The sequence below is a fragment of the Hyla sarda genome, chromosome 8 (genome assembly GCF_029499605.1).
Source record: "Hyla sarda isolate aHylSar1 chromosome 8, aHylSar1.hap1, whole genome shotgun sequence".
Taxonomy (NCBI): Eukaryota; Metazoa; Chordata; class Amphibia; order Anura; family Hylidae; genus Hyla; species Hyla sarda.
This window is the reverse complement of record NC_079196.1, coordinates 102,042,463-102,062,216: the sequence shown is the minus strand read 5'-3', so window position 1 is coordinate 102,062,216 and position 19,754 is coordinate 102,042,463. Positions and strand designations below refer to the sequence as shown.

Here is a 19,754-nt window from a genome sequence, read left to right as displayed (position 1 = left end):
GTATTTTTACAATATTAATAGGGGCTACGACAAACATACACTCTCTGCTCATTATAAAGAAGTCCACAACTGCCACATCAGGGGCACACAATTTGCAGTCACCCAGTCTGTGCATCCAGACTAGAGAGGTGGTAATTTAATCTAAAAAGTGTCCAGGGTGGAATAAAAATTTATATATGAAATGGAAACTCTAGCCCCTAGAGAACACGACGCCGAGTTAGAGATATTTGGCTTTATCTAGTTGGACACAGACTTTGGTCGTATTAGGGGTCAAGAGCCAGGCTGTTATCAGTGCCTTGACTCCCCCCACTCCACAGTCTACTCTCCCCCAGATACTTACTTTTTTTTAACTTTGTTACATATTTCATTTATGTATGCAACACCTTCATTTCCCATTTTCTGAATATTAGTCATCGCCCATACAGCTTAGAGGCTGAATCATTTCTATATACACAAATTTTTTATATTTCTATATAGTCATGGCCGTAAATGTTGGCACCCCTTAAATGTTTCTAGAAAAATAAGTATTTCTCACAGAAAACGATTGCAGTAACACATGTTTTGCTATACAAATGTTTATTCCCTTTGTGTGTGTTGGAACTAAACCAAAAAAGGGAGGAAAAAAAACCAAACTGGACATAATGTCACACCAAACTCCAAAAATGGGCAGGACAAAATTGTGGGCAACCTTTCAAAATTGTGGGAAAATAAAATTGTTTCAATTATGTGATACTCCTTTAAATACACCTGGGGCAAGTAACAGGTGTGGGCAATACAAAGATCCCACCTGAAAGCAGATAAAAAGGAGAGAAGTTCACAGTCTTTGCATTGTGTGTGTGTGTGCCAGACTACACTTGGACAACAGAAAGAGAAAAGAACTGTTGAGAACCAAAATTGTTGAAAAATATCAACAATCTCAAAGTTACAAGTCCATCTCCAGAGAGCTAGATTTGCGTTTGTCCACAGTGCGCAACATTATTAAGAAGTTTGCAACCCATGGCACTGTAGCTAATCTCCCTGGGCGAGAATGGAAGAGAAAAATTGATGAAAGATGTCAACGCAGGATAGTCCGGATGGTGGATAAGCAGCCCCAAACAAGTTCCAAAGATATTCAAGCTGTCCTGCAGGCTCAGTGAGCATCAGTGTCAGCGCGAACTATCCGTCAGATGAGACCAAGATAGAACTTTTTGGTAAAGCATATCATTCTACTGTTTACCGAAAACCGAATGAGGCCTACAAAGAAAAGAACACAGTACCTACATTGAAATAAGGTGGAGGTTGAATGATGTTTTGGGGTTGTTTAGCTGCCTCTGGTACTGGGCGCCCTGAATGTGTGCAAGGCATCATGAAATCTGAGGATTACCAATGGATTTTGGGTCGCACTGTACAGCCCAGTGTTAGAAAGCTGGGTTTGTGTCCGAGATCTTGGGACTTCCAGCAGGACAATAACCCCAAACATATGTCATAAAGCACCCAGAAATGGATGGCAACAAAGCACTAGAGAGTTTTGAAGTGGCCAACAATGAGTCCAGATCTAAATCCCATTGAACACCTGTGGAGAGAACTTAAAATTGCTGTTGGGAAAAGGCGCCTGGAGCAGATTGCAAAGGAAGAGTGCTCCAAAATTCTGGCTGAGATGTGTAAGAAGCTAATTGATGGTTATAGGAAGAGACTGATTTCAGTTATTTTTTCCAAAGGGTGTGCAACCAAATATTAAGTTAAGGGTGCCAATAATTTTGTCCAGCCCATTTTTGGAGTTTGGTATGACGTTATGTCCAAATTTTTTTTTTCCCCTTCCTCTTTTGGTTTAGTTCCAATACACACAAAGGGAATAAACATATGTATAGCAAAACATTTGTTACTGCAATCCATTTCTGTGAGAAATACTACTTTTCTAGAAAAATGTCAGGGGTGCCAACATTTATGGCCATGACTGTATAGTGCTACTAGTGTATTATTACTATCTGAATTGCAAATTGGGGAACTGTATCATGTGTATCAACTGATCATATGAACTTATAAGAGCATTTATTTATGGACATTTCCATTGTTTTTATTAGCATTTACATAGTATTCTTCGTGATTTTATCTATTTCATATACTGTGTATACACTGTATCTACTCGAGTATAGGGGGGGATGATGACAGGGTGATGATGATGAGGGTGTTAATGACGGGGGTCTGGATGATGACAGGGGGGGGGATGATGTATTTCCCACCCTAGGCTTATACTCGAGTCAATAACTTTTCCTGGGATTTTGGGGTGAAATTAGGGGCCTCGGCTTATATTCGGGTCGGCTTATACTCGAGTATATACTGTAAATGTGGTTTGTCTGATGCAAGGGCCCTGCCGAAGACATCATAGTGAGTGATCTATACCATTTAATAAATAGTTTGAAAGTATTGTTGGACATCTTTTTATCTTTCATTTTATACCCCTATACCTAATATAGTTAGATCACTATACCACCCTTCTATTCAAGCCCAGGCTTGAGGGAGTGTACCCCCAATATTTTTTACATGTTAGGTTGTATGGGATACACAACTTTCTCTTACACCAGTACTCATCTGGCATAATCTAAAACAGTCTATTATTCTTTGTTGAAGCTACCCATCATTTGTTTCTATAGTTTTTTTATTTTTATTATTTACTTAGTAGTGGAAGCTGGTACCAACAGGCTGGGAGCATCAAAAATGGCGCTTCTGGGCCTAGGTGGTAACAGGCTGGCGTTATTTAGTCTGGGGAGGGCCAGTAACAATGGTCCTTGCCCACACCCTGGTAACGTCAGGCTGTTGCTGCTTGGATGGTATTTGGCTGAGAATAAAAATAAGGGGAACCCTATAAGTTTTTTTTTTTGTTTTCTTTTATGATTATTTACGCAAAATGTGGGGGTCAGCAGCCTGACATTACCAAGGTGGGCGAGGACCACTGTTACTCGCCCTCCCCAAGCTAAATAACGCCAGCCTGTTACTGCCTAGGCCCAAGAGCGCCATTTTTGACACTTCGTGCCTGTTGGTACCGGCTCTTCCCCGCACCCCTGTGGTGGTGGATACAGGGATAGTAACTCAGAGTTAGCGCTAGCGGTTTTTGGGGCTAACGGTAAGCCCAGGGTTAGTAATGGATTCCGTCTATAAGAAAGCCTCCACTACTATTAACCATTTTATTAATATTTAAAAAACAATTTAATAAAATAAAACGCTGGTCATCAACCGAATCCGAATAAGTACTCGGCATACATGGATCTGAAATTATAAAGGAAAAAAAACACGGAAAATTGGTTAGTACATTTAAGGTGCCCTCCCTTAGGGAAAACGCCCATAAACCAGTGTTTACCACCATGAGCTTCCAGCTGTTGCTAAACTACAACCCCCATCATTTCCAGACAGCCATTGTCTGTCTGGGAAAGATATAAGTTGTAATCTAGCAACAGCTGGAGTCTCGCTGTTTCTAAACTACAACTCCTGTGATTAAAAAAATGAGCCCACACACATCCCCATGTACGTAAAAATAAAAAAGTTAGAGGGGTCAGAAGAGGACAATTTTAACCCCTTAAGGACTCAGCCCATTTTGGCCTTAAGGACTTAAATTTTACATGTTCATTTTTTCCTCCTCGCCTTCTAAAAATCATAACTCTTTTATATTTTCATCCACAGACTAGTATGAGGGCTTGTTTTTTGCGGGACCAGTTGTCCTTTGTAATGACATAACTCATTATATCAGAAAATGTATGGCGCAACCAAAAAACACTATTTTTGTGGGGAAATTAAAACGAAAAACGCAATTTTGCTAATTTTGGAAGGTTTCGTTTTCACGCCGTACAATTTATGGTAAAAATGACGTGTATTCTTTATTCTGAGGGTCAATACGATTAAAATGATACCCATTATCACATACTTTTATATTATTGTTGCGCTTAAAAAAAAATCACAAACTTTTTAACCAAATTAGTACGTTTATAATCCCTTTATTTTGATGACCTATAACTTTTTCATTTTTCCATATAAGCGGCTGTATGGGGGCTCATTTTTTGCGCCATGATCTGTACTTTTTTTTGATACCACATTTGCATATAAAAAACTTTTAATAAATTTTTTATAATTTTTTTTTTAATAAAATGTATTAAAAAAGTAGGAATTTTGGACTTTTTTTTTTCCGTTCACGCCGTTCACCGTACGGGATCATTAACATTTTATTTTAATAGTTCGGACATTTACGCACGCGGCGATACCAAATATGTCTATAAAAAAAAATTTACGCTTTTTGGGGGTAAAATAGGAAAAAAACTTTTTTTTATTGGGGGAGGGGATTTTTTTTACTTTTACATTTTTTTACATTTTTTTTTACACTTGAATAGTCCCCATAGGGGACTATTCATAGCAATACCATGATTGCTAATACTGATCTGTTCTATGTATAGGACATAGAACAGATCAGTGTTATCGGTCATCTTCTGCTCTGGTCTGCTCGATCACAGACCAGAGCAGGAGACGCCGGGAGCCGGACGGAGGAAGGAGAGGGGACCTCCGTGCGGCGTTCTGAATGATCGGATCCCCGCAGCAGCGCTGCGGGCGATCCGATCATTCATTCAAATCGCGCACTGCCGCAGATGCCGGGATCTGTATTGATCCCGGCACCTGAGGGGTTAATGGCGGACGCCCGCGAGATCGCGGGCGTCGGCCATTGCCGGCGGGTCCCTGGCTGCGATCAGCAGCTGGGATCAGCCGCGCATGACACGGATTATGCACAGGACGTAAATGTACGTCCTGGTGCGTTAAGTACCACCGCACCAGGACGTACATTTACGTCCTGCGTCCTTAAGGGGTTAAACGTGCTAATTTACATATGAATAGTTACAGTGGGGATCAAAAGTTTGGGCACCCCAGGTAAAAATTTGTATTAATGTGCATAAAGAAGCCAAGGAAAGATGGAAATATCTCCAAAAGGCATCAAATTACAGATTAGACATTCTACTAATATGTCAACAAAAGTTAGATTTTATTTCCATCATTTACACTTTCAAAATAACAGAAAACAAAAAAATGGCGTCTGCAAAAGTTTGGGCACCCTGCAGAGTTAATATCTTGTACTGCCCCCTTTGGCAAGTATCACAGCTTGTAAACTCTTTTTGTAGCCAGCCAAGAGTCTTTCAGTTCTTGTTTGAGGTATCTTTGCCCATTCTTCCTTACAAAAGTCTTCCAGTTCTTTGAGATTTCTGGGCTGTCTGTCACGCACTGCTCTTTTAAGGTCTATCCATAGATATTCAATTATGTTGCGGTCAGGAGATTGTGAAGGCCATGGCAAAACCTTCAGTTTACGCCTCTTGATGTAATCCCCCGTGAATTTCGAGGTGTGTTTAGGATCATTATCCATTTGTAGAAGCCATCCTCTCTTTAACTTCAGCCTTTTCACAGATGGCATCAAGTTAGCATCCAAAATTTGTCTATTTTTCCTTCTACTCAAGAGATGTTCTCAGTATGGTATGGTGAGGTACTGACAAATCCTTAGATACATTTTTAACCACGCTGAACAATAATGTTTTTAATCTCATCTTCATTCCACAAAGAAGTAGAACCCTTCTACAAATAAGTGGAATTTCTGGATCTGACAATAAAGGTAAATAAGGCGAAGCTGGAATGTGAAGCTTTTAGAAAACCGAAGACCAGGAACTCTCATTTTACTCTCTAGTTGTCACCTACCACGTTGGCTTTTAAATGTACCACAAGTCCAATACAGAAGGCTGAAAATAAATTGTACCAATGAAGAAGTGTTTGAAAAAGAAGCTCTAAAATTAACTGAGGACTTTAACCCCTTAAGGACACATGACGTACTGGAACGTCATGTGTCCACTCCCGATCTATAACGCGTCATAGCGGGTCGGGCCCCATGGCTAATAGCGCGTGGCATTGATCGCTGTGCCGCGCGCTATTAACCCTTTAGACGCGGCGTTCAAAGTTGAAAGACGCGGCGTTCAAAGTCTAAAGTGAAACTGAAAGCATGCCGGCTAGCTCAGTGGGCTGACAGGACAGCGGGAGGGCCCCTACCTGCCTCCTCGCTGTCCGATCGCCGAATGACTGCTCAGTGCCTGAGATCCAGGCATGAGCAGTCATGCGGCAGAATCATCGATCACTGTTTTTTTATGAGAAACCAGTGATCAATGATAAAGATCAGTGTGTGCAGTGTTATAGGTCCCTATGGGACCTATAACACTGCAAAAAAAAAAAGTGAAAAAAGGTGAATAAACATCATTTAACCCCTTCCCTATTAAAAGTTTGAATCACCCCCCTTTTTCCATAAAAAAAAAACAGTGTAAATAAAAATAAAAATATATGGTTTCGCCGCGTGCGGAAATGTCCGAATGATAAAAATATATCCTTAATTAAACCGCACGGTCAATGGCGTGCGCGCAAAAAATTTCCAAAGTCCAAAATAGTGCATTTTTGGTCACTTTTTATATCATGAAAAAATGAATAAAAAGCGATCAATAAGTCCTATCAATGCAAAAAATGGTACCGTTAAAAACTTCAGATCACGGCGCAAAAAATGAGCCCTCATACCGCCCCATACACAGAAAAATAAAAAAAGTTATAGGGGTCAGAAGATGACAATTTTAAACGTATAAATTTTTCTGCATGAAGTTATGATTTTTTCCAAAAGTGCGACAAATTTAAACCTGTATAAGTAGGGTATCATTTTAATCGTATGGACCTACAGAATAAAGATAAGGTGTCATTTTTACCGAAAAATTTACTACGTAGAAACGGAAGCCCCCCAAAAGTTACAAAATGGCGTTTTTTTTCTTCAATTTTGTCTCACAATGATTTTTTTTTCCGTTTCACCGTAGATTTTTGGGCACAATGACTGACGTCATTACAAAGTAGAATTGGTGGCGCAAAAAATAAGCCATCATATGGATTTTTAGGTGCAAAATTGAAAGAGTTATGATTTTTTAAAGGCAAGGAGCAAAAAACGAAAATGCAAAAACAGAAAAAACCCCGGTCCTTAAGGGGTTAAAGAGAAGAACTACCCAGAAGCACTATTAGTAAAATCATTGGCAAAAATGAGAGAACAAAAAAAGAGAGAAGACTATTTCATAGAGAAAACAAAGGCAGACAAAAGAGAACAACAGTTGAAATTAATTCTACCTTTTAACAATCAATATAAAAAGGTGGTGAACATAATCAACAAATATTGGCCCCTACTCCTTGAGGATAAAATACTAGCTCCAATTTTAACTAACAAAGCAAAAATAGTATATACTAGGGTACAGAACTCTGGTCTAAAATTGGCACCCACTACCAAACAACCAATTTTGGAAACAAAAGAGGTACAGAATACATGGCTAGCCCTGAAAGGATTTTATAAGTGTGGGAAATGCAAAAATTGAAAAATAAGAAAGATTAAGAAAAAGGCAGTGACTATCAAATCTAACAGCAATAATTACTGGTATGATATTAGATATTTTTAAGATGCACAAGCACTTCGATACTTTATGTGTTCACGTGCCCATGTCAGAAACCATATATTGGTAGGACCAAGAGAAGCCTTAAAACCAGAGTGAGCGAGCATATACATAATATTAGGATAAACTTCGAAAAACATTCTTTATCCATGCATTTCAAAGAGACACATAACAGCGACCCATCTGGGATTTCCTTCACAGCTTTAAAAAACGTAAGAATTGGAGAGAGGAGACCATATCTCTAAAATGTCAAGGGAAGAAAGCGAAATGATTTAAAGGGGTACTCCGCTGCCTAGTGCTTATTTCACCAACTTTTTACCTCTTACTTGATGACTTCACATAACACCCCTGTACTGTATTGCACCTTATCCATTAGCGTTTTCGTTCCGAGTTAGCGTTCTGTCTGGTTCACGTTGTTGCTTATTTCCTGTTGTTCGGGTCCGGAAAACTACCTTTTCCCTAATACTTTGCGGCCTGATTATGCACTTAGGTGGCACCTATTTTTCCTTGTTATTCCGCCCATCCTTTTTTTGTTCACGCTTATGTGCATGCCCCTTTTTTTTTTATTTCCGCCCATAGGCGTCCTAGCTTCCGCCCCTTGTTTCTTCTTTCCAAGCCCATTATGTTCCATCGTTCGGTAGAGAAAATGTGCGCCTGCACAGCGTAGTGCTAACGTAGCATACGTTAGTAGCGTAGCCATGCGCATGTGCAGTTCTCCTTCCAGTTCAGGGCTTACGTTCCTAGCGTAGCCCTGCGCATGCCCAGTTGTCCTTACAGCTCAGGGCTACGCTACTAACGTAAGCACTTATCTGTAAGGACTACTGCGCATGCGCAGGGCTACGCTACTGACGTGGACAACGTTAGCACTACGCTGTAAGCGTAGTGCTGAGAACGCGATTCACAAAATGACCAGACATGCGCACTACGCGCCGAAGACGACTCTCAAAATATACATGACGCATGCGCCTGGCGCAAAGGACGATTGGACCAGGCTCTGACGCTCACACAAGGGGCAGTCACGAAGCACCAAAAAACTACACTACTTCCTACACATAGGAACAGTAAGTATAACGGAAATAATATGCATTATTGACACAGCAAGCATATTAGAGAGTTAAACAACTTTACACAATGGGCAAATGTATTGATAAAGTCAAAGCAGCGGAGTACCCTTAGCCCTTTTGGCCTTAATGAATACCTAGAAATTTTTGGCTTTCAAAAATAATTTTATTTTAAGAGAGAGAGAGAGAGAGGAGAGAGAGAGAGAGAGAGGAGAGAGAGAGAGAGGAGAGAGAGAGAGAGAGAGAGGAGAGAGAGAGAGAGAGAGAGAGAGAGAGAGAGAGAGAGAGAGAGAGAGAGGAGAGAGAGAGAGAGAGAGGAGAGAGAGAGAGAGAGAGGAGAGAGAGAGAGAGGAGAGAGAGAGAGAGAGAGAGAGGGAGAGAGAGAGGGGAGAGAGAGAGAGAGAGAGAGAGAGAGAGGAGAGAGAGAGGAGAGAGAGAGAGAGGAGAGAGAGAGAGAGAGAGAGAGAGAGAGAGAGAGGGGAGAGAGAGAGAGAGAGGGGAGAGAGAGAGAGAGAGAGAGAGGAGAGAGAGAGTGAGAGAGAGAGAGAGAGAGAGAGAGAGAGAGGAGAGAGGAGAGAGGAGAGAGGAGAGAGGAGAGAGGAAGAGAGAGAGAGAGAGAGAGAGAGAGAGAGAGAGATATTAGGGCTGCACGATATGGGGCCTAAATATTGCGATTTTATGTCCAATCACCTCCATTTCTCATCTATCCACCCATTTTATGCCCACCGCCTATTTCATATATCCCCCTTGTCACATTCTCCTCCCGTCACATCCCCCCCCCCCGTCCTCCATTCCTCCTCCCTCTTGTCACATTTCCACCCCCCCCTCCTGTCACATTCTTGTACTGCAGCAATACTCTCGGTTTCCCGGGCGGATTTCAAATCTTCCGTGGGACCCGGGAAACCTAGTGTATTGCTGCAGTACAAGACCTTACACCATCAGCCAATCACTGGCTTGACACGTGACACATGTATTAGGTTGTTAAGCTTGCTATTTTTCTTTTTGCTTGACATGTGACACCACTGCGGCCAGTGATTGGCTGAAAAGGGAAAGGTCCTACTGTACTAAGAAGAGAGGAAACTCCGGAGCGCACAGAGACGAATCTGCAGGGACTAGGTGAGCAGAAGGTTTTTTTTTTTATTTTTCTCCCTGCGCCCTTAGCTCAGTGAGTTTCTAGCAGGGTGCCTCCAGCTGTTGTGAAACTACTACTCCCAGCATGCCCGGACAGCCTTTGCTGGTCCAGGCATACTAAGAGTTGTAGTTTTGCAACAACTGGAGGCCCCCTGGTTGGGAAACACTGACTTTTAGTATTTAAATTAGATTTACCTGCTCTGGCCGGCCCCCGCCACAGGAGCCAGACCGAGCATATAATCTCATGTTTTCCCGGGGGGCCGTATCGCCATATCGCTAAAAAAATTATATAACCAAGAATGAAGTCACCTTACCGTGGTGTGACGGTCCACGCTATTTGGTGCCAAATTTGCAAGCTAAGTACCTCATAATTTCATAGTTTCATATTTTCATTTATTGCACTACAGCTGTATAGCTTTTCATTTTCTATCTATATACTCATGTTTTATCTATATACTCATGTTTATCTATATACTCATGTTTCATTTATATCTTTGTGCTAGCAGTGTGCTGCTGTACTCTCCTGTTGCTATATATATTTTTTTCATATATTATCATGACCGACATATTTCTCCTCATGTTGCTTCTATAGCCAGCCCGTATCTTTTTTATGTCTCTCCATTACTATTTATTTCTTATATATATATCTCATTACATGTTCATACCACCACACCTCTTATATGTTTAAAGAGCATTTTTTATAAACAGCATAGACATGTACAAGGATTTTAATATCTATTTATTCCACATGCATTTATGTACATTCATTTACTCTTTCATTTCATAAATTTATACATTCCCTAGAAATTTTTATATCCAGCCTGGTTTTATATGGAGTCACTGAAAGAATGTATATAACGGTGTTCCACTACAGGTTTTCATGTATGCCCATTAGTAGCACTATAAATAGAACTATAATCACATCTAGTCCACACATCACTGAGGAAGAGCCCAGGAGGCTCGAAACACGTTTGATGATAAACTGAATCCACGCCACACTTCCGGTCAGATATTCTAAACACCTTGCCAAAGACTCACAGCATACCCAGCACATCATTGATGTGAGCATGTCTCCACGAGGACTGACCCAGCCAAGTATCCTCCACACCAAGACATTGTTCGCTAACAGGGCTTGTCTGTCTAACAGCAGACTCCTGTTTGGAGCTAGAGCATCGGCCGATCTGCTGGGGTCCAGAGTTTGAAGACGTTCTGTGCCTGGAACCAAGGGTGGGTGAATGAATTTGGTTTCATTTCTGCCGACCGCCGAGTCCCGCTACAGTGTCTCACCCCACCACTAACGTCACAGCAATTGTTTAAATATTTGCATGCTTAGCGATCTATTGAGTACACGGATCGGACATCCAGCGCATTAGCACATATCCAGCGCGCAGAACAGCATGGCAAGAGTGGGGCAATTCTTGCAGTGCTCAAGCGCTTCATTAACTTTACATAATCGACCACCTTTTTCTATCTTTTCATGGACCATCGTTTCTTTTACAGCTGTGATTATTTTTAACTCAAATTGGAAGCTATCTGTGGACAGTGTTTACTAGTTTACCTATTTTATTGTCTTATTCTAACTATTTAATTGTATGTTTCATTTATCAGAGTGGATTGCCGGCATCCACTTTGATGTTTTATGAACCATTTACTCATTAAACTAGCTATGTTAAAACTGTTATTTTCTGCTATTTATTTACTTTTGGGCATTTTTTTAGGCTATATAATTGTTGTCTATTACTCACATATATACACTTATATTATCTACTTCACCCATATTACCAAATTAGTCCTTGAGAACCAGTACATTTTCTTAAAATGTTTCTTTTTGTGCATGCAGTTTTATGCTTGTTTAAACGCGGTGTAGCTTATAGGGGTCTGCACTTACTGTATTCTCGGACAACCCATCAGATTGAGCACACCTAGCATCTTTTATTTCTCTTATAACGAAAAATTAAAAAAAAAAAAAAGATATAACACCATAACAGTGATTATAGAAAATGGGGAAGAGAAGGTATGTTAGTGTTCAGTTACTGCGTTAAAATATAGGCTGACTGGTACAGGTACCAGTACTTTCATGCCTCTTTCTTCTGTTCAGTTTAAGTAATCTACGGAGTGCAGTAGAAAGCACTCCTCAGCAGGCAGGCAACATCACACAAAGCCCTGCAGCAGACACCCTCCGCCATACCTGTTACATACTGTGCTGTGGCTCGGGAGCGCGCATAGAACAGGGAGCCAATCACAGCAGGCTGCTCCTCAATACTCTCCTCTCTGTTTTGCACTACGTCACCAACACACAGGGAAGCCAACCTGCCATGTAAATCACTCACTCTCGTGTGCTTGACTGACAGGTAGATAGTGAGCTCTGTGCAGAGCCGGGGTCCTTCCTCTACATCCTTACTTTGGTCCCCACCAGGCTGCTGCAGGAGACAGACAATCTTGCAGCGCCGGGGAACACAACAGTAAGAAGTAGGACACCTATTGGCTATCAGCAGTCAGGGACCCACCAGTAATGGCGGACATCAGCGATTGTTTTGATGTCCGCCATTAACCCCTCAGATGCGGCAATGTGGCAGTTCCAATGGCGGATCGGATCACCTGCAGCACAATCAAGGGGATCAGATCAGCCAAGATGGCGAAAGGAGGTGCCCTCACCTGCCTTCACCACTACCCTGTGGTCTTCCTCTCTAGTCTGCCTTTTATCATTAGATCACATTCACTGTATAATGCTAAGCCTATGGGATAGCATTACACAGTGTGAAGAGCGATCCACTGATACAGCCTAGCTAAGCAAGGCTGCATCATTGATCGGCAGTAGGAGGCAGGTTTTAGCACACCAAACCCTGCGATCACATTTGGGGGTTCATTGAGCTCCACTGAGCTACCGGTAACTTTTACTGTGACCTCATGCCCCGCCCCCACAATGCAAGTCTAATGGAGGGGGCATGACTGCCATCATGCCCCTTCCCATAGACTTGCATTGTGGGGGCAGGGCGTGACGTCACAAGGGGGAGGAGTCATGACATTACGATACTCTGGCCCCGTAGTCGTGACCTGGCAGACTGCGAGGCTGCAGTGATGCGTGCAGCTCCCAGAGGTGGGTGCTGCATGTAATATAGCAGGGGTCCCCAGCGGCGGGACCCCTGCAATGAGAAATCTTATTCCCTATCCTTTGGCCGGAGTACCCCTTCAACTAGTAAATTGCTGCAGAAGCTTATACAAGAATAGTTATGTGGTCATTCATGAGTCACTGTAGTTGTGAGAGCTATAATGCTTAGCTAAATTAGTGGCTTGGTTGATTCAGAATGCTTTCTCAATAATTAAGGCTAATGCTACTTGCAAAACCTCTTTATTGTAATATGACAATAAAATAGCTAGTAACATGCTGCTGTGCATTTTCCTGTAAAGACCTCCCTTCTGCTTCTTCAGATGCCTCCTTTTACCTAGCTATCCATGACTTTTTATATTTGTCACTATGTTGTCTACAGTGGATATAAAAAGTCTATACACTCTTTTAAAATGTCAGGTTCTTGTGATATTAAAGAATAAAAAAGCTAAAATCATGTTGAAACTTTTTCCACCTTTTATGTGACCTATAAAGCGAACAATTCAATTGCAAAAAAAATTTAAGACTTTGAGGGGAAAAGAAAAAAAAATCACTATGGGGGAGTTTTATCAAATCCAGTGCAGATAAAAAGTTGACTAGTTGTCCAGTGCAGCCAATAAGACTGCTTTTACATTTTTCAAAGGGCATCTGAGAAATGGAAGAAGTGATCTGGTTGGTTGCCATGTGCAACTGATCAACATTTCCGCTACACAGGTGTGCACACCTGCTTAAAACTGGGGATGTGACTGTGTTCAGAATTAACCAATCACATTCAAACTCATGTTAAACAGAAGTCATTACACACCTGCAATCATTTAAAGTGACTTTGAATAATCACAAAGTTCAGCTGTTCTAGTAGGATTTCCTGACATTTGCTTAGTTGCATGGTCTGCAGAGAGCTTCCAAAGCATCAGAGAGATCCCACTGTTATAAGATATCATCCAGGAGAAGGGTACAAAAGAATTTCCAAAGTATCAGATATACCATGGGACACTGTAAAGACAATCATCATCAAGTGGAGAAGATATGGCACAACAGAGACATTACCAAGAACTGGATGTCCCTCCAAAATTGATGACAAGCAGTGGCTGTGTGATACGTGTGACAACAATCTCCCGTATTCTTCATATAATTGGGCTATGGGGTCGGTTGGCAAGATGGATGCATTTTCTTACTTTACAATGAAAAACATCCAAGCATGGCTAAACTTTGCAAAAACAAACATCAAGTCCCACAAATGGTCTGATGAAATAAAGGTTGAACACCATACCCACAGTGAAGCCGAGTGGTGGCGGTTTTTCTTCAACTTGTACTGGGCCTTAGGGTTGAGGGGAATATGAACAGTTCCAAATACCAGGAAATTTTGGCACAAAACCTTTAGACGTCAGTTACAAAGCTGAAGTTGAAGAGGACGTTCACCTTTCAGCGAAACAATGACCAAAAGAACACATCCAAATCCACATAAATAAAAATAAAAGTAAGATGAATCCTCTAATCTCACAAAAATATAAAAATGTAGATATAAAAATATATTTAGAAAAAAAAAGCGTAAGAAGATACATATATGTGAATGAGACTATAACCGTATATGGGGATAAGATAACACACTCATTGGTTCGGAATAATCAAACGTTTGAAATACTGCAATCATCATGTGACAAACAACCGGTAGTGTCAATATTTAATTCAATTTAATACTATGAAAATGCACTAAAATGAAAACACATTTATATAAAACACATGGGATGCTTATGCACTAGATGAAAACTATCAATATGGAGTCCATAAAATCATGAAAAATGAAGCCAAAGTCTTTTTGGTGTAGCAGGCTTTTTACTAGGGAGCCGCACATACAGTATTTCAATACCAAGCCTTCCTTCCTTGTAGTACAACATGTAAACATTATAACGTTACTTTCTGTATCCTTTCATTAATCGGTACATAAGATGTGTATGGAGGTTTCCAAGCTTGGTTCTTAATTTTACCTTTCCTTTTGTACGCTATCATAGCAACTGTACTCACTGGAGGCTCAGCGTCCTGTAGCATAGACCTTCTCAAAAGGGAAATCACAGCGCATGCAGAATTAGCTCGTAAGGAACTGCTGCAATCTGTAGACCTCTGACTTACATGTGCAGCAGAATGCGGAGTTCTGACAATTGTAGGAGTAAGGGTAGGTTCACACTGTGGAATTTCTGCTGGAGATCGAGCCGGCAGCACTAGAACCATGCAGACTGCATTGCCGTCCCATAGATGACAATGCATTTCTGAGCAGATCTCCCAAAAGATCCACCGAGAAATGCATTGCAATCTATGGGGGCAGCAATGTAGTCCGCATGGTCCTAGTGCCGCCGGATCGATCTCCGGCAGAAATTCTGCAGTGTGAACCCAGCCTAAGCCAAACCTTTAGTAGCAGCTAAAGGATAATTGGCAACAGTAGCAGTTTCTCTTTAGAACAGCAGCAATAACATTTACAATAGTAGTTCATCTTTGGAACATCCTAATTTGTATTTGTGGCAAAGTACTGGTTTATTTCAGCACATTAATCGAAACAGTAAATCCATATATGCATGACTTCACTAGAAGATGCTTAACGTTTTGGAACGGCCTCGCCAGAGCCAGGACTTAAATTCAATTGAACATTTGTGGGCTGATCTGAAGAAAGCTACCCACAGATGTCTTCACAATCTCACACATTTGGAGCGCTTTTGCAAGGAAGAGTGGGCAACTATTGCCACATAACAATATCCCATGCTAATAAAATCATACCCAAAAACACTAATTGTTGCAATAAAAGTAAAAGGTGTTAAAAAAAAAAAAAAAAGTATTAGTTTAAGGGGGTATTCTACCCCAGGGGAGTGCCCCATTAAGGCTATGTTCACACAGCAGAATTTCTGTGAAGAATTCCGCATTAGAATTCTGCACAGAGATTCTGCAGAAGCACAGTCCCATTGATATCATTAGGATTCTACTGCGCTGAGTACATAGTGGAATTCCCATAGCAGATGTTTCTGCACATTTTCTGGGTAGGAAAATGTGCAGCAGCAAAATACAGCACATTTGACCGCATACTTAAAGGTGCGTTGACTAGAGTAAATTAGATTCGTCACAAACTTCTCGGCTCGGCAGTTGATGACTTATCCTGCATAAATTAGTTCAGCATTCAGGTGCTCCGGTGGGCTGGAAAAGGTGGATACAGTCCTAGGAAAGAGTCTCCACCTTTTCCAGCCCACCGGAGCACCTGAAAGCTGAACTAATTTATGCAGGATAAGTCATCAACTGCCGAGCCGACAAGTTCGTGACAAATCGAATTTACTGTAAGTTCGCTCATCTCTAGCGTTGACACGCTAGCAGCGAGTTTCCCGCTGCGGGAAACCCACTGTGGGCTATGCTACCATTGATTTAACTTGGCTTTTATTTGTAATTACAACATAAAACTGATGGGGAACCAAAACAAGTTAAAAACCCAGCAATTTCATCCTAATATAAATGTGCACCAACTCCCATTTGAGAGTTTGTTATCACTATGTGCCAGCAGTGCTGCAGGGGTGGGGTGAGTATATTGCTGTTATTAAAACTTAAAGGGGTTATCCAGGAAAAAACTTTTTTTTTATATATCAACTGGCTCCAGAAAGTTAAAAAGATTTGTAAATTACTTCTATTAAAAAATCTTAATCCTTTCAGTACTTATGAGCTTCTGAAGTTTAGGTTGTTCTTTTCTGTCTAAGTAATCTCTGATGACACGTGTCTCGGGAACCGCCCAGTTTAGAAGAGGTTTGCTATGGGAATTTGCTTCTAAACTGGGCGTTTCCCGAGACAAGTGTCATCAGAGATTACTTAGACTTAAAAGAACAACCTTAACTTCAGAAGCTCATAAGTACTGAAAGGATTAAGATTTTTTAATAGAAGTAATTTACAAATCTGTTTAACTTTCTGGAGCCAGTTGATATATATATAAAAAAAAGTTTTTTCCTGGAATACCCCTTTAAATGCACAGCCTCCCCTGGCTGGCTGGCCAATCATCCGGGCCTCTGCATTAAAGATTACTTCAGGGAGTATCACACTTCCACGGAGTACTAAATTTTCCATTTTAATTTTCCATAATTTGACCCCAGTGTACCAAGTCCAGAATACATTCCAAGTTTTAACCCCATAAAACCACAAAATTGCCCCAAAAACTCTAATAAAAAATAAAAACCTAATAAGACCTCTGGGGGTATTTTTTCCAAAAATGGGTCATGGGTCACAGTCACTATCATCAGGGACTTTTTATGTTGCCTCAAATGCGCAGCGCTCTCTCTCCACCTGAGCGGGGTGTGCATTTGAGGCAACAGGTTAGGGACGGACACACACATCACATTTCTAGAATGATGATTCAGAGCATAGGGTTTGGGGTGGGCATATATTTTTTTTTATTTTGACTATGCTCTGGGTCATCATTCTGGGAACATAACCTATTTTTTACGTCCCACTGTACCCTATTTTAGTTAGTGTACCCCAGTTATTTACCCCATGTAATACCCCTTGAGGGGGGGTTCCGCTGTTCTGGCTCCATAGGCAGCAATGCAGAAGCTCAAGGACCCTGACTGCACTCCTGCTCCTCAGAGAACAGTGTGCACCAGCAGAGCTGCTAACATCCAGATATGAGGTATGTCCTTACTCCAAAGGAATGTATCTACAAATTTATGGTGATATTTTCTCGTTTTACCACTTGTGAAAATGAAAAATTGGGGGTAACCCCAGCATTTTAGTGTAAAAAAATCAAATTTTTCCTTTTCACATCCCATTATAATGAACATTTATCAAACACCTGTGGGGTAATAGGAGAAAATGCCCCCCAAAATTTGTAACCCCATCTCTTCCGAGTATGGAAATACCCCATGTGTGGACGTCAAGCGCACTGCGGGCGCACTACCATGCTCAGAAGAGGAGTCACATTTGCAAATTTTGCTGAAATGGGGGGGGGGGGGGGGGGGCACGTCACATTTAGGAAGCCATTATGGTGCCAGAGCAGCAAAAGAAAAAAAACACATGGGGGCTTCCTAAATGGGACATGCCCCCCAAAAACCATTTCAGCTCAATTTGCTTTCCAAAAGCCAAATGTGACTCCTTCTCTTCTGAGCATTGTAGTGCGCCCGAAGTGCACTTGACGTCCACACATAGGGTATTTCCATACTCAGAAGAGATGGGGTTACAAATTTTGGGGGGCATCCTATTACCCCTTGTAAAAATTTAAAATTTGGGGGAAAACCAGCATTTTAGTGAAAAAACTAAAAAAAATCATTTAGACATCCAACTTTAACAAAAAGTCGTCAAACAGCTGTGGGGTGTTAAGGTTCACTGTACCCCTTGTTACGTTCCTTAAGGGGTGTAGTTTCTGAAATAGTATGCCATGTGGGTGTTTGTTTTTTTTGCTGTCCTAGCACCATAGGGGCTTCCTAAATGGGAAATGCCCCCCAAAAACCATTTCAGAAAAACTCAATCTCCAAAATCCCACGGTTGCTTCTTCCCTTCGGAGCCCTCTACTGTGCCCGCCGAACACTTGACATACATATATGGGTTACAAATTTTAGTAAGATTCCTCTCCTTTTTCCCTTGGAAAAATTCAAAAACTGGGTCTACAAGAACATGCGAGTGTAAAAAATGAAGATTTTGAATTTTCTCCTTCACTTTGCTGCTATTCCTGTGAAACACCTAAAGGGTTAACACACTCACTGAATGTCATTTTGAATACTTTGAGGGGTGCAGTTTTTATAATGGGGTCATTTGTGGGGTATTTCTAATATCAAGGCTCTTCAAATCCACTTCAAACCTGAATTGGTCCCTGAAAAATGCAGATTTAGAAAATTTTGTGAAAAATTGGAAAATTGCTGCTGAACTTTGAAGCCCAATGCTCCAAAAGTAAAAACATGTCAACTTTATGATGCAATCATAAAGTAGACATATTGTATATGGGAATCAATATATCATTTATTTGGAATGTCCATTTTCCTTATAAGCAGAGAGCTTCAAAGTTTAAAAAAAATATATATATATATATTTTTTTATTTTTTCATCAAATTATGGAATTTTTCACCAAGAAATTATGCAAGCATCGACAAAATTTTACCACTAACAAAGTAGAATATGTCACGAAAAAACATTCTCTGAATCAGAATGAAAGGTAAAAGCATCCCAGAGTTATTAATGCTTAAAGTGACAGTAATGATCAGATGTGCAAAAAACGCTCTGGTCCTTAGGGCCAAAATGGGCCTGGTCCTTAAGGGGTTAAGGACCATGTGTTTTTCCGTTTTTGCACTTTAGTTTTTTCCTCCTCACCTTTAAAAAATCATAACCCTTTCAATTTTGCACCTAAAAATCCATATGATGGCTTATTTTTTGCGCCACCAATTCTACTATGCAGTGACATCAGTCATTTTACCCAAAAACTATGGCGAAAAGGAAAAAAAAATTGTGCGCCGAAATTTAAGAAAAAAACGCCATTTTGTAACTTTTAGGGCCTTCCGTTTCTACGTAGTACATTTTTCAGTAAAAATGACACCTAATCTTTATTCTGTAGGTCCATACGATTAAAAAGATACCCTACTTATTTTATATAGGTTTGATTTTGTCGTACTAAAAAATCATAACTACATGCAGGAAAATGTATTCTTTTAAAATTGTTAACTTTTTTATTTTTCTGCGTATGGGGCGGTATGAGGGCTAATTTTTTGCGCCGTAATCTGAAGTTTTTGTCGGTACCATTTTTATATTGATCGGACTTTTTGATCGCTTTTTATTCATTTTTCATGATATAAAAAGTGACCAAAAATACGCTATTTTGGACTTTAGAATTTTTTTGCGTGTATGCCATTGACCCTGCAGTTTACTATTTTTTTTATTTGTAGTTCGGACATTTACGCACGCGGCAATACCACATGTTTATATTTATTTTTCTTAACTTTTTTTTTAATGGGAAATGGGGGGTGATTTGGACTTTTATTAGGGAAAGGGTTAAAT

At 40.6% G+C, this 19,754-nt stretch overlaps 1 protein-coding gene across 29 annotated transcripts in view; it reads right to left on the bottom strand.

The window, feature by feature from the left end:
* Window positions 1-19,754, bottom strand: part of ABI2 (abl interactor 2) — a 196,856-nt gene that overhangs the window by 114,803 nt on the left and 62,299 nt on the right. The window contains exon 1 of one of the 29 annotated variants that reach the window (XM_056533557.1): window positions 13,564-13,672. The exons of the other annotated variants lie outside the window; for them this stretch is intronic. The gene's annotated coding sequence lies outside the window, so the exon portion shown is untranslated. Of the gene's footprint in view, window positions 1-13,563; window positions 13,673-19,754 lie in introns of those variants that run through there. 29 annotated transcript variants of the gene reach the window in all.